Raw genomic sequence first — 20,367 nt, forward strand, 5'->3', positions numbered from 1 at the left:
GCAACTAAAACCTTTATTTTTTAAAATAAATTTATTTAGTTCTTGTATATGAAATAATTGTTATATAACGGATTTCTCTCGCCACGGCCGCGGCCTCTTCCGTCTCCACGGACGCGGCCCCTTCCTCCTCCACGGCCGCGGCCCCATCCTCCTCTTCTCTGTTGCTGTTGCTGCTGTTGTAGCTGTTGCAGTTGTTGCTGTTGTTGCTGTTGTTGCTGCTGCAGCTGCTGCAGCTGTTGCAGATATCTTGGTCTCATTCTCGTTCGTTGTCGTGGTCGTTGCTGTTGCTGTTGCTGTTGCTGTTGCTGTTGCTGTTGCTGCAGTTGCTGCACGATGTGTCGCAGCTCCTGCCGTTCAGCATTGAGGCGGTGGCGACGGCGTACGTTTCTCAGACGCCGCCCTTCTCCCTGGAAATGCCATAATAGCATAAAATATTAGCATAAAACATTATTTGCAAGTACAGTCACGCACAAAAAGATAGGACACCTTATGCTTTTTTATGTTTTGAACCAATAGAAACTTTTTTGGGAAAGTAGAGCAAGTAGTTTACTACAGTATGTGAAAAAAATGTTTTCAATAATTTCAATTGATCGAAATTTATAAAAAAAATGTGTCAATTATATGTGTTACTAATTATTGAATTTATATATGTAATTCCCAGCTCGTAATGGTGAATGTGATAAATGTCTTGACTGTGATTTTGCCAGTAGAATAACGAGCGGTCGCATCATGCTCACGCATACGCACAGCACGGACGTGCACGTATATACAAAATTCAATGTAGTAGTAGCTGCAGCTTTTGGCAAATATGTATGTATATTATAAAAAAAACTAAGGCTGAGCGTCGGTTACATGTGTAGGAAAAAGTTGTTCAGAATGTTGAGTTTATTCAGGTGACCTGTTTTGAGTGCCCCACCCTATATATAATAACCGGTAATTATACATAATCACCAGTTTATTACATTTACCGTAACATGTGCACTGTGAAAGTTTCATCGAAATCGGTTGATGCGGGAAAGAACGACAGGCAGTGAAAGATGTAAGAATCCTTAGATTTATTGCAATTAGAGGCCGAAAATCGTGAAAATCTGCAACGTCGACCGATTTTGACGAAATTTTCACACCAGAATATATTTAATTGACACAGGTCTACAAAATGTATTTTGAAAATTTTCAATATAGGCCCACATAAAAGTTGTTAAATACAACTTTTAGTATTTTTTCTACAATTCCTTTCAATTGTATAAAAATTTAAAAAACAATTTTGTTCACATCATGTAGTAAACTACTTGCTCTAGCTTCCAAAAAAAGTTTGAATCGTATAGTCCAACATTAAAAAATGTTATCGCTTTTGTTAGGGCGTCCGAATATTGATCCGAGTCACTGTATTTACTTGTGTAATGAAGGATAATAATTTTAGACATAAAGAAGGACAGTGTATGGGCAAAAAGAGTCAAGGAGAGTTGCAGCGCGCCGGGCTGCCACAGTTCAACGGCCTTCCCATACGCCGCATACGCTGTTCTCCCTTGCGTCCGAAACTTCCATCGTTCATTACACAAGTAAATATCATAATGTCTCAACACGAAGTTTAACCAATTACTACATTGTGAATTGTTTATTAACTTACCACATTTTGTGGCGGCACCGGTAACGACGGCAGCGGTGACGGCGGCGGTGACGGTGACGGCGGCGGCGGCGACGGCGGTGGCGGTGGCGGTGGTTGCATTGGTGCGTATCCCACCTGCCGCTCCCACATAATAAATGGAACTGCAAATGAAACAAATTATCAATAATTATTACTAACATACACATACATACAGTCAAACCTCCTTTTGTGCGGTAGGTAGGGACCGCAGAAAAAAAACGCACAAAAAAAATATTCACAAACTTCATAAATAGCTATAATAAATAATTTTTATTAGGAAGGACCGCATAAAAATAGTCTCACTTAGAAAATATGTCAAAGCTTTACGAAATAGCGAGAAAGTGCTTTCCAAACAAAATAAATAATTAAATTACACATGGAAACATTTTTCGAAATTTCAGCAGGATATCTTGGAAGACGTCGTTATCAAAAAAGTGTTCGTACAAAAGTTGTTTGGTATAACGGGCTACATTACGTAGTAATTAATTGTTTTCTTGTGGGTGGAGTGGTGGAGGATATTTCAAGGTCACCTTCATTTTTTAAAATGAAATGTCCTCCAACACTCCACACACACACCCACAAGAAAACAATTAATACTGCGTAATGTAGCCCGTCATACCAAACAACTTTTGTACGAACACTTTTTTGATAATGACAACGTCTTCCGAGATATCCTGCTGATCTGATCTGATGTTCATATACCGCACAAAAAACATCGCACAAAAAGAAATCGCATAGAAAGAGACCGCACAAAAACAGCTTTGACTGTACCTATATCTCTACAAAATTTAGAAATAAATAAAACATACCATTAAAATTCATAGTCACTATCGCTTCACTATCGCTATGGTATCCACTGGTATCCACTGGTATCCACTGTCTAACTGTCTAAGAGCCGCGATCCTCGGCCCGCTTATATAGACGTCTGCGGGTCCCTTTTTAGTGACCTGGCCTAAGTTCTGGCCAATCCTCTTTGGCCCGGGCACCAACAACGGTGTGTACTTGGGGAAGGGAGAGTTTCCACGCGCCCGGAAAGTCCCTTTCCCATGCAATGTGGGCCGGATTTAAAATTCGCGGCAAAGCAACTGGACCCGTATGAGGTAGTTCGCGTGCTGAGAGGCGATCGCTACATGGTAAAAAATGTCGGTGATCATGAAGGGCCGAACGAGACATCCACTACGCGGTACGCGGAATATATAAAACCATGGATTGACGAATGTGAGACGAATGTCTCAGATCACCACGAGTGTGGGTGGCTCGACAGTCGAGTCGAACCCGAAATTCGACTTTGTCGGGCAGGTTCGAAAAGAATCGAACAATGCATGTTGCACGTGAACAAATTAAAAAACGATATTTCTGACATTCTGACGAATTTTTGTTCCGAATGAACTTACATATGTATCGATAATATACAGGGTGTCCCAAAACCCCTTCGACTCCGGGAAATGGGAGGTTCCTTAGGTCATTTGAAGCAACATTTTCCTTTGCACCAATGTCAGCCGGGGCTTTGTTTAGGAGTTATTAACGAAAAACACGGACCAATCAGAGCGCGATCTAGACGCGCGATGGCACGTTCAGCCCGGCGCGCCGGGAGACGAGCGTGGTGTAACGCCGCAATGCCGTAACGAACAAGAGTTTCTCGAGATTATGTGAATCTTCCCCGATTTGGATGAGCTTTGGATATGTTGTCAAGACCATGATTCTGAACAACATTTCCCTTTACAGTTTTTGTCAGCCGGCTTTAGTTTACGCGATAAATGTAAAAACTTGTAATTGTAAATCGATCGATTGTACTATCTTCTACCCGATTTGGATGAGCTTTGGATATGTTGTCAAGACCATGATTCTGAACAACATTTCCCTTTACAGTTTTTGTCGGCCGGCTTTAGTTTACGACATACATAATTGTAAAAACTTATAATTGTAAATCGGTCGATGTACTATCTTTTACCCGATTTGGATGAGCTTTGGATATGTTATCAAGACCATGATTCTGAACAACATTACCCTTTACAGTTTTTGTCGGTCGGAAGTACTTTACTTGTCAATTCATATGGGTGGATCTCTTTACCCGACTTACGGCAACGTTACCCGAACGAGGGAAGAAGCAGAAACTGATTGTATTAAAAACTCACTTATTCAGCCGTAAATCCATTTGCTGCTTCGAAATGTGTGTCGCTGGGTCACTCGGTGACGAACTGCACAGATGTCTTCAGGTATACGACAGTACCGAAAGCTAAGGGACGTACGGCCAGGTCGACGAACTGCACAGCCGCTGGTAGAAGGCCTAAGGGATGCGCGGTCAAGTCGACGATCCAGAATTTCACTTTCATTTTCGAATCGATAAATAATTCGTTTGTTTATTTCACACAGATGCCTTGAAATTTTTCCACACTCACAATCACTGTTCACATTTGTCAACACATAGTTATGCACTAATAATAATTGCTTAAACTAATTAAACGATTATTTAATCTAATCACTAGACTGCGGATCTTTATGTAAAATGAAAGTTGGCTGCCGCTATTACAAGGGACAGGAGCCAGACAGATATTTGATTGTGATCATTTTAAGAAGTTGAAAATAATACATTGGTGTTTTGAAATTATTTTAATCTCTCTAGTGTCTTAAAATGCACCTACTCATGTTTGCTACAAATGCATGAAATCCGCAGTCTAGTGATTGCATTACCTGATTGTTGTAATTTGTGCAGCAGGACAAGGGATATGGCAATTATTATTAGTGCATAACTATGTGTTGACAAATGTGAACAGTGATTGTGAGTGTGGAAAAATTTCAAGGCATCTGTGTGAAATAAACAAACGAATTATTTATCGATTCGAAAATGAAAGTGAAATTCTGGATCGTCGACTTGACCGCGCATCCTTTAGGCCTTCTACCACCGGCTGTGCACTTCGTCGACCTGACCGTACGTCCCTTAGCTTTCGGTACTGTCGTATACCTGAAGACATCTGTGCAGTTCGTCACCGAGTGACCCAGCGACACACATTTCGAAGCAGCAAATGGATTTACGGCTGCATAAGTGAGTTTTTAATACAATCAGTTTCTGCTTCTTCCCTCGTTCGGGTAACGTTGCCGTAAGTCGGGTAAAGAGATCCACCCATATGAATTGACAAGTAAAGTACTTCCGACCGACAAAAACTGTAAAGGGTAATGTTGTTCAGAATCATGGTCTTGATAACATATCCAAAGCTCATCCAAATCGGGTAAAAGATAGTACATCGACCGATTTACAATTATAAGTTTTTACAATTATGTATGTCGTAAACTAAAGCCGGCCGACAAAAACTGTAAAGGGAAATGTTGTTCAGAATCATGGTCTTGACAACATATCCAAAGCTCATCCAAATCGGGTAGAAGATAGTACAATCGATCGATTTACAATTACAAGTTTTTACATTTATCGCGTAAACTAAAGCCGGCTGACAAAAACTGTAAAGGGAAATGTTGTTCAGAATCATGGTCTTGACAACATATCCAAAGCTCATCCAAATCGGGGAAGATTCACATAATCTCGAGAAACTCTTGTTCGTTACGGCATCGCGGCGTTACACCACGCTCGTCTCCCGGCGCGCCGGGCTGAACGTGCCATCGCGCGTCTAGATCGCGCTCTGATTGGTCCGTGTTTTTCGTTAATAACTCCTAAACAAAGCCCCGGCTGACATTGGTGCAAAGGAAAATGTTGCTTCAAATGACCTAAGGAACCTCCCATTTCCCGGAGTCGAAGGGGTTTTGGGACACCCTGTATATCATTAAAATATCTTCTGCATGTCCTTCATTTTCGTTTCCATCAGCTGCTCCTTCTGTTTCATCTTACAATTAGTGGTCAGACTCTTCAGATTCGCCTGCAGCATCTGAATATTTTCTTCGTTGGAAACCCTTTCTGTCTCCATCTCGCGTAATTTTGTTTTCGCCTTTTTACGTACAATACGACCTCATAATAAAAAACATAGGTTTCTGTTTGAAAAATCAAAGTTGATCTTCAAATCACCTTGAAAACGCCACCCGAATAAAAAAGACTGATACTGCCCCCCTCTTTCCCCCTCGAAATCCTTGGAAACGTGTTTTACTTCATACTTTTCGAGATATTCAGTTGGAAAGTTTTCAAATGGACACCCTGTATAACCAGCTTGAAAACATATTTTTACACAAGTACAATGCCGTACCTTCTAAATGACTTTATTACTAAGCACCGCATGTTGGGTGCAGGCCGGGCCTGCTAAAGAAAGGACAATAGCTCAATGCTTCCAAGAAACGGACTGAGAAAGTGAAAACTCGCAGATGGTGTCCGCACCATAAAGTAATATTCGACGGATTTTTTGAAGGTGTCATTAGATTCTACCTGATTTACATTAGCGCGGTTCCGCCGTGTCTAAACTAAGGATTAGCGTCCATCGCACTTTTCTCTGCTGGCGCGTACTTGGTAACGACATTCTTCACTCGTTCTCGAATCGCAATGTCCCCTATATTTGCTACGTGTACGTCGTCACGCTCGCATATATGTAATCCGAAAAGCTTCCGGCATACTATCATCGAAAAATGTAATCTAACGAAAATGGACAAAAATTGGAAAAATGTTGACTAGAAAAATTCCCTCCACGGATAGGGTTCGACTAGTGGGCCACCAATAAACGCATTCAGGGCGGTTTTCGACATTGTGCAACGGCCACGAGCTGGTACATTGTTTTGAGGGTAAACACTTGGCGGAGTCGGTCCAAGGAAGACGACACGAAGTCTCGCGTATCTCGAAACCGTCCCATAACTTACGGGCCCCCTGCTGCCACAAGCGAATCTATGCTACGTGGCGTGCCATCGAGAGTGGTACGGTCGAGCTGATTTTCCCATGAAAATCCGCTGATACTAACCAGTCGAGTCCTGGTCGTCGTAAAGCAATAAATTTGTTGAAGAGGCAATAGGAGACTTTCTCAAAAAAGATCTCATTGTCACCTAATGCGACCGTAGCGTAAACCTAGACTGAAATTGTAGCTGGCGACGCAACAATATTAAAAATCACGTTATAAATTATGAAAGAAATACCATTGTCATCATTATCTATTTCGTAAGAACGCAAAGTTGAATTTCGGTTATCGCGATAACTCGGTCGACCGAACTTGTTACAGAGATATCGGTAATTATCCAATCTCGTCGACAAATTTTTTTGTCTTGTGACATAAAACTGAGATTTCATGAGGTTATTGTATGCTTGCAATGGGCTTGTATACATTGTATGTTCTTAGGCCGAACATAATACAGAATGACAGGGCCGAATATCATAACCGAAACCGGAATCGAAACCGGAACCGATTATCATTTTATTCCACCTCAGGACAGCAATTTTTACGTTTACCTTCATAATATTTCCTAGAAACGGCTACTGTATACGATCTTCGGTATGCATAGTTATCGATATGTAGAATGTAGTTGACGTACTAAAACGTACTGATTGTCAAATGTAGCTGTGCGGGTGACTAAATTCAGGGGGATGCGCAGAAGAAAACAAAGACCGCACTCGACGAGAGAAGGATGCAACATTTGAACGGTAAAGTACACACCTCGTCAAAAGTGCGTACTGTCCATTATTTCTTACAGCAGTAAACATACAAAACAACTGTTTATATGTTTGTGTGAATACACTTGTGTCACTATACTTCGCAACGTGAATCGTTTGACAGGTGACGTATCGTTGTGAAGTTCCGCCGATTTACCACTGCGCAGCGGGGTCGTTTCCCCTTGCGGGGGACATTCAGCCGCACAGCTACATTTGACAAGATGTATGTTTTCTACAGCTATTATATCAAAACATAAAGAAGTGTAAAGGGTGTCCTATTTTTTTGTCCCTGACTGTATGTCGATTTCGATGAAACTTTCAGCATGTATATAACTAACATAGATCTACAAAAGGTATATTTTAAATTTTCACTAAGGGCCCAAATAAAAAAGTATTAAAAAATGCCTTTTTTATTTTTGCATGTAACCTTGTAAATTATAATTTTTAAAAAAGTTATTCTTTTTTTGAAGGGCGTACGAATACTTTTTACACTCACTGTATTTTGTCTTATAAAAGCAAGTACATCATTCAGGACAGCATTAGTGCGAATTACGAATCGTATGTTCATTCTCGAGTATAAAAAGATCGCGTCCGAGTCTAGCCAATCTAATCCGAATGTCTCCAGCTACCCGTGACGACCAACTAGCCGACACGATCAAGCTCCCCGAGTATTCAGATGTCTCGGGTTGCCCGAGCTAAGAAGTCAGGTAACTGCAAAGTTATTATGGTGATGATGGCCAGAACCAAAAAGCCAGGTTTGTAAAAAATCCTTGGCAGTGATGATTACCAGATGCGTTAATTGGGGGATGGAACTTTCTCCGTGTTCTTGAGGGACAATGCATTCTACATCACTCTGCTATTCCTTTCCGGGCCCGTGCTGAAGGAATGGTCAGCCACATCTGTTCCGCAAGCCAGCGTCGCCCAGGCCTGCTGGGTCCTAAACCGTTCTTTTTATTGCGACTAAATGACCTTCTTCCTGAACGTCCATCAACATCGAAGTTGAAAAAATTAATGTTTGTCCATAAAAACTATAATTATTATGAACCCATAAAGATAGACATTTGGAATGCACTATTTTTCAGCCAAAAATTGCTTGTTTGTTTCGAGGTGTACTGATTACCCTATTTAATATTTCTTCTGCCTCTTTTTTTGCAAATGAAAAACAGATCTTTGGCTCAGGTGAGGATATTTGCTCGCAATGTATTAAAAATTAATATATTTAACAGTAAACGTATTACACTTCACGTATACCAATTCCTACCGCGACCGGTCAAATGACCGGTCTTTAAAAGATCGATTCGGCATGGAATGACCCAGCATTTCCCATACGCTCTTCTACTTTACGTCGCAAATTTTGATCGTTCATTATTTTTTTTCTATGATTTCCTATGATTCTATCATTGAAACAATTGGCTTGTGATACCTAAAATATGATATAAATATTCTTGATTCAATTTTGTCTAAATGTCTTGCAAATACTGCATCGAGAGTTATTCCTGATCTTGTTGTCGCTTCATTAGGATTATTTACCATTTCCAATCTTAATTTATTTCTAAACATTACTAGACTGCAAGAAGTTTTACTTCTGCCACGCGTGGTTTTCCACATGTATTTTTTTTTTAAATCAAAAGACTACATACGTCATGTGGTTGGGCATACCCTATATGCTTTCGGTTGAGCCTTTTGAAAATTTCGTTAATTTTTGCTGTAGGGCGCACCGTTCCCGAGGTACAGCCATTTTTTAGATATTGAAAAATGTATTGTACGTATTTTATACGAAAAGTTGTGAAGTTTAAAGGCGGTGCAATTACGTTGTACATACATAGAAAATTCTAATCGAAATTTTAGAAACGGTCATTTGACCGGTCGTGGTATAAAATCTATATGTATACTGTATTATAGAATCGAGCTCGAACTTTACCCAGGCTTTTTTAGAGGGAGGGGGTGCCGTAAAAGAAATTAAAAAGTCGAAAATAAGAGCCACCACAATAATGATGCACGCGACATAATGATAGCGAGATATATCGCCCGTAATAACGAAAGGGTTAATTAACTCGTTCGCAACAGAATACAAATGTTGATAGCGGCTGGTGCTTGTGGCTGGACCGGAGACTAGAAGAGACCCGAAACTGTGGTGAGGAACTGACGGACCTCTTTCTCTTTCACCGTCTGTCTTTTTCTACGTTCAGCAAGCCGTGATACTTGACAGCTTTACAAGGGTCTGTCTATTTGGAACCGATTGCTCGAGACGGAAAGTCGGTTCCGCGTGTCCGCGTCCAGCAACAATTGCTGACTCGCGGAAGTTAATTTATATCTATTTTATTTTTCTTTTTATTTTTATTTTATTTTTATTTTTATTTTTTTCTAATTTTTTTACTTTTTAAAAATTATTATTTTTAGGGGGCTCGGCCCCCTGATCGTTTCGCCCGTGATCGTTTGACGGGAGTGAGTGTGTGTGCCAAAGAAAGTGCAAACAACAAGAAAACTTCGATGAAGTGGAGGAAAGGGAAAGGGCGCAGCAAAGATGCTGTATCTCTGAAGGCCAGGATGGCAGCTTTACGCCGTCGGAAGCAGGAACAGACTGCAGGTAGGTCAATTGATTGTAATGAAGAGCAGGCTCGCGTAGCAGAAATAAACGATTGTAATGTGCCAATTTTATTTGCAAGCACATCTAATTTATCTGCTGATACATGCGTTGCAATCAATGAACTAAGCATTGTAGAAAATGCAAGTTCAGCAACGCATGTTTCTGCAGATGAAGGAGATGTGCTTGCATCATTTGCAAGCACATCTTATTTATCTGCTGATACATGCGTTGCAATCAATGAACTAAGCATTGTAGAAAATGCAAGTTCAGCAACGCATGTTTCTGCAGATGAAGGAGATTTGCAGCCATTACAATCAGTATCTGCTATGCTACCTGCAACTATTGCAGATCTATGCACGGTAGGGAACGCAGCATCGGAAATGCAAGACGATACGGACGAAGATATCGAAAATATCGTTTTGCACGAAGATGATAACATCGACGTAGATCGCTTACGTTCTGCCGAGATCAGTGGACGGAGCATTATGAGCTATGAACATATAGCAGCAGAATTCCAAAGACTCTCTGAGCATTCGTCCTTAGAATGCCGGTTCAAAGATCTTGTTACAACGAAGGCGATTCGTTACGGTCTCAAGACGAAATATTTTGTCACATGTCGTATGTGTCATTTCAAAGATACTTTTTGGAGCGAACCGAAAAACGACTGCATATTAGATATCAATACAAGTGCCGTTATCGGTACTATATTGACAGGGACCGGTCACAAGCAGTTAGAACAACTTATGGGGTCTATGAATATTCCAAGCATGAGTAGTAAAACATATATAAAGTACTCAAACTTAGGGGCCGGAGCTATCGAAAAGGCCTTAGAAGCAGTATTGGAAGCGGCTGGTGAAGAGGAGAGACAATTAGCAATCGAGAGAGGTGATCTCATTAACGGTATTCCATGCACAGCTGTGATAACAGACGGCTCATGGATGACGAGATCGTATGGCACTTGTTTCAATTCTTCATCCGGAGCGGCTATTATCATAGGTAAATTTACAGGAAAAATATTGTTCGTTGGCATACGTAACAAATATTGCTCTATCTGTGCAAGAGCAGCAAATAAGGGTACGACGCCAAAAGAACATGTGTGTTATAAGAACTGGGGAGCTAATCAGAGCTCCACTGGTATGGAAAGTGATATCATCCTCGAAGGCTTCCGCCATAGTATAGAGATGCATGGATTAATATATAATCGATACATTGGCGATGGCGACAGCAATGTATCAAAAAAATTGAGGGATTTCCCACCATACGGTGACATTGCTGTGGACAAGATTGAATGTAAAAATCATCTCCTCCGCAATATGTCAAAGAAAGTAGTAAAGGATGCGCCTAATGTTCCTGGTCGAAGATACGCAAAATTGAAAAAAATAGTTAAGAACAGCGTAATGAAATTCCGAAACGCTGTTACGAAGGCTGCTGATTTTCACCGGGACAGTACAGCACAATGGGCAGACAAAATTACTGGTTTAATGAGAGATATTGACAATGCACCCAGGCATATATTTGGTGATCATCAAAATTGCGCCTCGTACTTTTGTAACGGTCCAAAAGAAAACGAGACAAATCTTGTTCCCCAAGTACAAGCGGCAGGGATATTTGAAAGACTAGAATATGCACTGCAACGCGTCAAACAAAATGCGGAAAGTTTGCTATACAATTGTACCAGCAATGCTGCTGAAAGTAATAATGCTATTATTTGCAAACTTCTTGGCGGCAAACGTACGCATTTAGGACAAAGAGGCTCTTACCGAACGCGTGTACAAGCATCCGTCGTGCAATGTAATACTTTCAGACCGATGAGGAATATTTGTCGAGCATTAGGTAAAGAGCCCCCAGCACGTGCAAACGTGCTGGAAGATAGAAATATTGTCGCACAGGCAAAACGCCATGAACGTTTCCGCGTAGCAAGAGAATCGGGTCAAAGAATTCGTCGATCAAGATATTCTGGCAAGAATGGACCTGATAAAGATTATGGTCCAAACGCTGAACAGCCTGATGTTGACCCTGAAAAGTTGGAACAGCTGAAGTCCGTTCATTTACAAAAGTTGCAAGACAAACAGCAGAGGTGGCGAATAATCGAGCAAGATACGCGGAAGCAGCATCAATGCTCGCTGTGGCATGAGACACGTAAGCACCTGCTGACTGCTTCGAATTTCAAAAAAGTTTGCTCCCAGAAAGATGTAACTTCGCGCAAACCTCTGATTCATGATATTCTTTACCGTAAACCCGTGAACAATCCCGCTACTCAGTGGGGTAAAGAGAAAGAATCAGTGGCACGACGTGAATTGGCAGCGGTCTTGTCCTGTAAAATCGATGATTGTGGATTATTCATTGATCAGGAATTCCCATATTTTGGCGCGTCGCCTGATGGCATTACTGAGGACGATAAAATCGTTGAAATTAAATGCCCTTATTTGGCGCGCAATATGACTCCTGATGATGCAATTCGGCAAAAAGTTGGTGATGTCCATAGATTTTTCGACAGACACGACGACAGTCGTTTAAACGTAAATCACGCTCACTATTATCAAGTACAAGGGCAACTGCATGTGACGCGAAAGAGATTTTGCATCTTTGTAGTCTGGACGCCTCTTGGAATGAAGCACATTACTGTCGAGCGTGATGATGAATTTTGGTTGGTTAATATGTTACAACCCCTCCGACGTTTTTATGAAGACTGCATGATTCCCGAAATAGTTGATAGCAGAAATTTGAGACGTATCGACTATCGGGAACCGCAGTACGTAATTGAAGCACAGGAGGCTAAAAGAAGAAGAGTTTCATAGATTTCTATTCAGATATATCGTTGAATAAACTTTTTGATTACAGAGGCACTCCATTGAGTGTCCCGGGTGAAGAAGGTTTTTTAGTGGGTAGTGGGAGATCCGTCCATCTTGATCTCCTGAGTCCCACACTACCCCCTTCTGGGGTGTACTTAAATGTATTTTTCCCCTTCATCCTTAAAAAAACAAAAAGAAAAAATAAAAAAAGAAAAATTCGGTAATGCGTTCGTTCTTTAAATATTTTGTAGTCTTTAGTGATCTATGAACGAATAGCCCTTTTTTGCAACTTATCTCTTGAAACTTTATAAACAATAATAACGTACGTTTTTATAGAAGATATTTTTTTCAGTACACTCTTTCCAAAAAAGGACTCTGTACGGAACCCCGCGATAATTCAGAGAATATTTCAACACAAAGAGTATAAAAAAATATTGCTTCTTCGCTTCAGAAAGTAGTTGCAAGTTCATCGAAAAATCAAGCTGCTTGGTTATATCACTCCGTCTTCGTCCCTCCTGCGAGCGACATATCTCCCTCTCCGTCGCAGCCCTGCAGGAGAGACGAGGATCTCTCTATCCTTCTCCTACTTCAATCGTAGGTCAGTTACGCTCGGAGAAGAAGCCCAGCACAGGCATGACGAATTCGTAGCTCGATCGGAGAGGAGGCATTGTCAAGAGATACCCCCACTTGCCCGGCCGCGCGTCTCGTGGCTCGGAGCACTACGGCCTTGACGGGGAGCGAGACGCGCGGGCGGGACAAGTCGGAAAGCGCGATAGCGAAGCAGCCATGTTGGAATACGAATTGTTCAGTTTTATAATGATCACCCGGGTAGGCTGTATGTAGCGGAGATGCAATATTTTTGGATAATTTTGGTGTTGAAATGTTCTCTGAATTATCGCGGAGTCCCGTACAGAGCCCATTTTTGCAAAATGCCTCTTGAAACTTTATAAACAATAATAGCGTACGTTACTATAGAATAAATTTATTTCTGTACACTCTTCCCAAAAAAGGGGTCTGTACGGGACCCCGCGATAATTCAGAGAATATTTCAACACTCTCTCTCTAAGAGCATGAAAAAATATTGCTTCTTCGCTTCAGAAAGTAGTAGCAAGTTCATCGAGAAATCAAGCTGCGTTGTATTCTCTGTCTTTTTCTCCTGCGAGCGACATGTCTCCCTCGCTGTCACAGCCTCGCAGGAGAGACAAGGATCTTTCTATCCTTGTCCTACTTCTTCCTGTAGTTTACCTCTACGCCGACTGACGGTTATCATGGCGCCAGGTTTGATCCGGCGCACCCTTAAGAACGGACAATGGAACCGAGAGAGAGAGAGAGAGAGAGAGAGAGAGAGAGAGAGAGAGAGAGAGAGAGAGAGAGAGAGAGAGGGAGAGGGAGAGGCAGAGGGAGAGGGAGAGGGAGAGGGAGAGGGAGAGAGGGAGAGGGAGAGGGAGAGGGAGAGGGAGAGAGGGAGAGGGAGAGGGAGAGGGAGATGGAGAGGGAGAGGGAGAGGGAGAGGGAGAGGGAGAGGGAGAGAGAGAGAGAGCGAGAAGAATGGGGAACACCGTCTAGCTCACCAAAGAGGAAGGGAAGACCAACGAAGACAATGGGCTGGAATACAGACAGAGCGGCATCTTACGGATCACTCGAGTCATGGAAAGGAAAGAGACAGAGGGAAGAGGACGAGAAAGGAGGGAAACGAGAGATAGAAAAGAGAGATTAAAAACCATGTTTTCTCAATTTTCTCGGAAACCGTGGGTTGTACGAAAAAAAGTAATATGACATAAAAGATGCGCAATGAAAAAATCTAAAGGAATTGTCAAGAACAAATCCTGTGGGATGAGTAGTTTAGAAGATATTCGAGCAAAACCAGTTTAAAAACCATGTTTTCTCAATTTTCTCGGAAACCGTGGGTTGTACGAAAAAAAGTAATATGACAAAAAAGATGCGCAATGAAAAAATCTAAAGGAATTGTCAACAACAAATCCTGTGGGATGAGTAGTTTAGAAGATATTCGAGCAAAACCAGTTTAAAAACCATGTTTTCTCAATTTTCTCGGAAACCGTGGGTTGTACGAAAAAAAGTAATATGACAAAAAAGATGCGCAATGAAAAAATCTAAAGGAATTGTCCAGAACAAATCCTGTGGGATGAGTAGTTTAGAAGATATTCGAGCAAAACCAGTTTAAAAACCATGTTTTCTCAATTTTCTCGGAAACCGTGGGTTGTACGAAAAAAAGTAATATGACAAAAAAGATGCGCAATGAAAAAATCTAAAGGAATTGTCAAGAACAAATCCTGTGGGATGAGTAGTTTAGAAGATATTCGAGCAAAACCAGTTTAAAAACCATGTTTTCTCAATTTTCTCGGAAACCGTGGGTTGTACGAAAAAAAGTAATATGACAAAAAAGATGCGCAATGAAAAAATCTAAAGGAATTGTCAAGAACAAATCCTGTGGGATGAGTAGTTTCGAAGATATTCGAGCAAAACCAGTTTAAAAACCATGTTTTCTCAATTTTCTCGGAAACCGTGGGTTGTACGAAAAAAAGTAATATGACATAAAAGATGCGCAATGAAAAAATCTAAAGGAATTGTCCAGAACAAATCCTGTGGGATGAGTAGTTTAGAAGATATTCGAGCAAAACCAGTTTAAAAACCATGTTTTCTCAATTTTCTCGGAAACCGCGGGTTGTACGAAAAAAAGTAATATGACATAAAAGATGCGCAAAGAAAAAATCTAAAGGAATTGTCAAGAACAAATCCTGTGGGATGAGTAGTTTAGAAGATATTCGAGCAAAACCAGTTTAAAAACCATGTTTTCTCAATTTTCTCGGAAACCGTGGGTTGTACGAAAAAAAGTAATATGACATAAAAGATGCGCAATGAAAAAATCTAAAGGAATTGTCAACAACAAATCCTGTGGGATAAGTAGTTTAGAAGATATTCGAGCAAAACGAGTTTAAAAACCATGTTTTCTCAATTTTCTCGGAAACCGTGGGTTGTACGAAGAAAAGTAATATGACATAAAAGATGCGCAATGAAAAAATCTAAAGGAATTGTCAACAACAAATCCTGTGGGATAAGTAGTTTAGAAGATATTCGAGCAAAACGAGTTTAAAAACCATGTTTTCTCAATTTTCTCGGAAACCGTGGGTTGTACGAAGAAAAGTAATATGACATAAAAGATGCGCAATGAAAAAATCTAAAGGAATTGTCAAGAACAAATCCTGTGGGATGAGTAGTTTAGAAGATATTCGAGCAAAACCAGTTTAAAAACCATGTTTTCTCAATTTTCTCGGAAACCGTGGGTTGTACGAAAAAAAGTAATATGACATAAAAGATGCGCAATGAAAAAATCTAAAGGAACTGTCCAGAACAAATCCTGTGGGATGAGTAGTTTAGAAGATATTCGAGCTAAACCAGTTTAAAAACCATGTTTTCTCAATTTTCTCGGAAACCGTGGGTTGTACGAAAAAAAGTAATATGACAAAAAAGATGCGCAATGAAAAAATCTAAAGGAATTGTCAAGAACAAATCCTGTGGGATGAGTAGTTTAGAAGATATTCGAGCAAAACCAGTTTAAAAACCATGTTTTCTCAATTTTCTCGGAAACCGTGGGTTGTACGAAAAAAAGTAATATGACAAAAAAGATGCGCAATGAAAAAATCTAAAGGAATTGTCCAGAACAAATCCTGTGGGATGAGTAGTTTAGAAGATATTCGAGCAAAACCAGTTTAAAAACCATGTTTTCTCAATTTTCTCGGTAACCGTGGGTTGTACGAAAAAAAGTAATATGACATAAAAGATGCGCAATGAAAAAATCTAAAGGAATTGTCAAGAACAAATCCTGTGGGATGAGTAGTTTAGAAGATATTCGAGCAAAACCAGTTTAAAAACCATGTTTTCTCAATTTTCTCGGAAACCGTGGGTTGTACGAAAAAAAGTAATATGACAAAAAAGATGCGCAATGAAAAAATCTAAAGGAATTGTCAAGAACAAATCCTGTGGGATGAGTAGTTTCGAAGATATTCGAGCAAAACCAGTTTAAAAACCATGTGTTCTCAATTTTCTCGGAAACCGTGGGTTGTACGAAAAAAAGTAATATGACATAAAAGATGCGCAATGAAAAAATCTAAAGGAATTGTCCAGAACAAATCCTGTGGGATGAGTAGTTTAGAAGATATTCGAGCAAAACCAGTTTAAAAACCATGTTTTCTCAATTTTCTCGGAAACCGTGGGTTGTACGAAAAAAAGTAATATGACATAAAAGATGCGCAAAGAAAAAATCTAAAGGAATTGTCAAGAACAAATCCTGTGGGATGAGTAGTTTAGATGATATTCGAGCAAAACCAGTTTAAAAACCATGTTTTCTCAATTTTCTCGGAAACCGTGGGTTGTACGAAAAAAAGTAATATGACAAAAAAGATGCGCAATGAAAAAATCTAAAGGAATTGTCCAGAACAAATCCTGTGGGATGAGTAGTTTAGAAGATATTCGAGCAAAACCAGTTTAAAAACCATGTTTTCTCAATTTTCTCGGAAACCGTGGGTTGTACGAAAAAAAGTTATATGACAAAAAAGATGCGCAATGAAAAAATCTAAAGGAATTGTCAACAACAAATCCTGTGGGATGAGTAGTTTAGAAGATATTCGAGCAAAACCAGTTTAAAAACCATGTTTTCTCAATTTTCTCGGAAACCGTGGGTTGTACGAAAAAAAGTAATATGACATAAAAGATGCGCAATGAAAAAATCTAAAGGAATTGTCAAGAACAAATCCTGTGGGATGAGTAGTTTAGAAGATATTCGAGCAAAACCAGTTTAAAAACCATGTTTTCTCAATTTTCTCGGAAACCGTGGGTTGTACGAAAAAAAGTAATATGACATAAAAGATGCGCAATGAAAAAATCTAAAGGAATTGTCCAGAACAAATCCTGTGGGATGAGTAGTTTAGAAGATATTCGAGCAAAACCAGTTTAAAAACCATGTTTTCTCAATTTTCTCGGAAACCGTGGGTTGTACGAAAAAAAGTAATATGACAAAAAAGATGCGCAATGAAAAAATCTAAAGGAATTGTCCAGAACAAATCCTGTGGGATGAGTAGTTTAGAAGATATTCGAGCAAAACCAGTTTAAAAACCATGTTTTCTCAATTTTCTCGGAAACCGTGGGTTGTACGAAAAAAAGTAATATGACAAAAAAGATGCGCAATGAAAAAATCTAAAGGAATTGTCAAGAACAAATCCTGTGGGATGAGTAGTTTAGAAGATATTCGAGTAAAACCAGTTTAAAAACCATGTTTTCTCAATTTTCTCGGAAACCGTGGGTTGTACGAAAAAAAGTAATATGACAAAAAAGATGCGCAATGAAAAAATCTAAAGGAATTGTCAAGAACAAATCCTGTGGGATGAGTAGTTTCGAAGATATTCGAGCAAAACCAGTTTAAAAACCATGTTTTCTCAATTTTCTCGGAAACCGTGGGTTGTACGAAAAAAAGTAATATGACATAAAAGATGCGCAATGAAAAAATCTAAAGGAATTGTCCAGAACAAATCCTGTGGGATGAGTAGTTTAGAAGATATTCGAGCAAAACCAGTTTAAAAACCATGTTTTCTCAATTTTCTCGGAAACCGCGGGTTGTACGAAAAAAAGTAATATGACATAAAAGATGCGCAAAGAAAAAATCTAAAGGAATTGTCAAGAACAAATCCTGTGGGATGAGTAGTTTAGAAGATATTCGAGCAAAACCAGTTTAAAAACCATGTTTTCTCAATTTTCTCGGAAACCGTGGGTTGTACGAAAAAAAGTAATATGACAAAAAAGATGCGCAATGAAAAAATCTAAAGGAATTGTCAAGAACAAATCCTGTGGGATGAGTAGTTTAGAAGATATTCGAGCAAAACCAGTTTAAAAACCATGTTTTCTCAATTTTCTCGGAAACCGTGGGTTGTACGAAAAAAAGTAATATGACATAAAAGATGCGCAATGAAAAAATCTAAAGGAATTGTCAACAACAAATCCTGTGGGATAAGTAGTTTAGAAGATATTCGAGCAAAACGAGTTTAAAAACCATGTTTTCTCAATTTTCTCGGAAACCGTGGGTTGTACGAAGAAAAGTAATATGACATAAAAGATGCGCAATGAAAAAATCTAAAGGAATTGTCAACAACAAATCCTGTGGGATAAGTAGTTTAGAAGATATTCGAGCAAAACGAGTTTAAAAACCATGTTTTCTCAATTTTCTCGGAAACCGTGGGTTGTACGAAGAAAAGTAATATGACATAAAAGATGCGCAATGAAAAAATCTAAAGGAATTGTCAAGAACAAATCCTGTGGGATGAGTAGTTTAGAAGATATTCGAGCAAAACCAGTTTAAAAACCATGTTTTCTCAATTTTCTCGGAAACCGTGGGTTGTACGAAAAAAAGTAATATGACATAAAAGATGCGCAATGAAAAAATCTAAAGGAATTGTCAACAACAAATCCTGTGGGATAAGTAGTTTAGAAGATATTCGAGCAAAACGAGTTTAAAAAACCATGTTTTCTCAATTTTCTCGGAAACCGTGGGTTGTACGAAGAAAAGTAATATGACATAAAAGATGCGCAATGAAAAAATCTAAGGGAATTGTCAACAACAAATCCTGTGGGATAAGTAGTTTAGAAGATATTCGAGCAAAACGAGTTTAAAAACCATGTTTTCTCAATTTTCTCGGAAACCGTGGGTTGTACGAAAAAAAGTAATATGACATAAAAGATGCGCAATGAAAAAATCTAAAGGAATTGTCCAGAACAAATCCTGTGGGATGAGTAGTTTAGAAGATATTCGAGCTAAACCAGTTTAAAAACCATGTTTTCTCAATTTTCTCGGAAACCGTGGGTTGTACGAAAAAAAGTAATATGACAAAAAAGATGCGCAATGAAAAAATCTAAAGGAATTGTCCAGAACAAATCCTGTGGGATGAGTAGTTTAGAAGATATTCGAGCAAAACCAGTTTAAAAACCATGTTTTCTCAATTTTCTCGGAAACCGTGGGTTGTACGAAAAAAAGTAATATGACAAAAAAGATGCGCAATGAAAAAATCTAAAGGAATTGTCAAGAACAAATCCTGTGGGATGAGTAGTTTAGAAGATATTCGAGCAAAACCAGTTTAAAAACCATGTTTTCTCAATTTTCTCGGAAACCGTGGGTTGTACGAAAAAAAGTAATATGACATAAAAGATGCGCAATGAAAAAATCTAAAGGAATTGTCAAGAACAAATCCTGTGGGATGAGTAGTTTAGAAGATATTCGAGCAAAACCAGTTTAAAAACCATGTTTTCTCAATTTTCTCGGAAACCGTGGGTTGTACGAAAAAAAGTAATATGACAAAAAAGATGCGCAATGAAAAAATCTAAAGGAATTGTCCAGAACAAATCCTGTGGGATGAGTAGTTTAGAAGATATTCGAGCAAAACCAGTTTAAAAACCATGTTTTCTCAATTTTCTCGGTAACCGTGGGTTGTACGAAAAAAAGTAATATGACATAAAAGATGCGCAATGAAAAAATCTAAAGGAATTGTCAAGAACAAATCCTGTGGGATGAGTAGTTTAGAAGATATTCGAGCAAAACCAGTTTAAAAACCATGTTTTCTCAATTTTCTCGGAAACCGTGGGTTGTACAAAAAAAAGTAATATGACATAAAAGATGCGCAATGAAAAAATCTAAACGAATTGTCCAGAACAAATCCTGTGGGATGAGTAGTTTAGAAGATATTCGAGCAAAACCAGTTTAAAAACCATGTTT

The sequence above is a fragment of the Lasioglossum baleicum genome, chromosome 20 (genome assembly GCF_051020765.1).
Source record: "Lasioglossum baleicum chromosome 20, iyLasBale1, whole genome shotgun sequence".
Classification (NCBI taxonomy): Eukaryota; Metazoa; Arthropoda; class Insecta; order Hymenoptera; family Halictidae; genus Lasioglossum; species Lasioglossum baleicum.